At 41.8% G+C, this 1,930-nt stretch overlaps 1 pseudogene across 1 annotated transcript in view; it reads left to right on the forward strand.

Annotated features, from left to right (window-relative positions):
* LOC102812496 overlaps positions 1-1,629 on the forward strand; it is a 2,612-nt pseudogene extending 983 nt beyond the window's left edge. Inside the window, exons 2-3 of the transcript XR_438798.1 lie at positions 1,370-1,440; positions 1,563-1,629. The product of XR_438798.1 is annotated as a fructose-bisphosphate aldolase A-like (transcript). The remainder of the gene's footprint in view (positions 1-1,369; positions 1,441-1,562) is intronic.
* Positions 1,630-1,930: the final 301 nt, after the last annotated feature.

Consider the following 1,930-nt stretch of genomic DNA (forward strand, 5'->3'; position numbering starts at 1 on the left):
CCCTTCCCATGCCCACTCTTGAGGGGAGGAGCTCCTCGGGGCCTCCAGGCCACTCTTTCCTATCACTCTTGCCATTCTTGTGATGTTGGTGTGAGGTGGTGTCTGTATATGCGAACTCCATCACCCTTTCCAGCCCACTGCCAATAAACAGCTATTGAAGGGGAAAAAAAAAAAAAGAAAGAAAGAAAGGTATTATATTAGAAAGTCCTGGATAAAGTGGGAGAAAATGTGGAACAAAATACAAAGTTATTTAAAAAATAATAATAAAGACTCTGCTTACTGGTCAGAGAGAGGCTGGAGAAACCCGAGAGCATGACCCACAATCACTCCCCAATTTTCAGCCAAGCAGTAGCTAGGTATATAAAGGGGACAACAACACTAGTAAGGGATGTTCACCATGGAATGGTCAACCATTCAAAATGGAAAGGACAAAATTTACCTAAGGACAAAGTTGAAAAGGGATGGGAAGGTGGGCCGAATGAAAATAGGAGCCACATGGAGGAAGTGGTTTAAATTTTGTTGCATGGAGGGGATTGCACTCATTGAGATGAAGCAAAGGGTATGATTTGTTGACTATAAAACTGATCATCTTGTCTATAAACCTTCACTCAATTCACAATAAAAAGTTACAAAAAGAAAAAGCCCATTGTAAACAATTTGTCCAAAGGACTAATGGACCACATGAACCCCAGTCTCTGACACCAGAACTAGATGGTGCCCAGCTACTACTACCAACCACTCTGAAAGGGATCACAACCAAACAAAATGTGGAGCAAAACTCAAGATCATGACAAAGATAGAGACTTGTGGGCCATCAGGCCTAGAACTGAACTCAACCCCGTGGCTCAGTTTTCTGCCAAATGACACACAGGCCTGTAAGGTAAACAATAACACCAGAGAGATACACACCCTTTAGAACAATCAACCACCGATGATCAAAAGGGCAGCATTTGTGCAGGGAGAAACCTCAGGTAGCAAGAATGGATAGGAAAGGAGGATGAATGGGAATTGGAAAGACATAGAAGAGGTGAGAAGAATGCTGTTACATTGTGGGGATTGCAATCCATGTTACAAAACAAAATGTGTATGGATTATCCAACGAAAAATCAATTTGTTCTGTCAACTTTCATTCAAATCACACAGAAAAAAAAAAAGGCTAAAATAAAAGAAGGAAATAGAAAGGAAAAACTAAAAAGTCCATTGTTCAAACCTGGTATAATAAATAAATTAATAAGAATTTAAAAACTAAAATCATTCTTATAATCCCAATCCAATGTTTATCCCTCTTGATAGAGAAGCTGGAATTAAACACACACTTCGGTGCTTGAAAGAGATCCTCTGTCTTTTTTTTCTTCCTATACCCTTAAAGGCTGCCAGGCAGCGAGATCTGCGAGGCAGCGAGCGAGATCTGCGAGGTAGCGAGCGAGATCTGGAGTCCTGGTGTGGTGCGGTGGGTTAATGCACCAGACTCCAAGGCCATTTTAAATATAAAAAGCAAAAAGCATCATCTCTCTCCCATGGAGGGCCTGTTGGATTCGAGCTGCTGACCGTGGGGTTCTCAGCCAGATTCTTAGCCACTACACTACCAGGCCGTCCACCTTCAAGAAGGCGGATCGGGTAGACGTGTAGTGAGGAGCTCGGTCAACAACAACACAAATACCGGGCCAAGAGGACTCATGAGATGGTGTTGGAACTCTGAAAAAAATATAAAGGTATATTTGGAGGACCAGAGTGTTTATAGCTGGGGAATTTGCAGGAGAATCCAGAAATCCATTATTTTCTGGATCAAGACACTCAACTGTTCCAGGAGCCATCATCTTGGCAGAGCATAGCTTGATTGTATCAGGATTGATAGGATTAGGAGAGACCATCGCGATTGTATCTTGATTATATCAAGATTGTATCAAGATTGACATCGAAATTTAAAGAG

Source organism: Chrysochloris asiatica, unplaced genomic scaffold (assembly GCF_000296735.1).
Source record: "Chrysochloris asiatica unplaced genomic scaffold, ChrAsi1.0 scaffold00321, whole genome shotgun sequence".
Lineage (NCBI taxonomy): Eukaryota > Metazoa > Chordata > Mammalia > Afrosoricida > Chrysochloridae > Chrysochloris > Chrysochloris asiatica.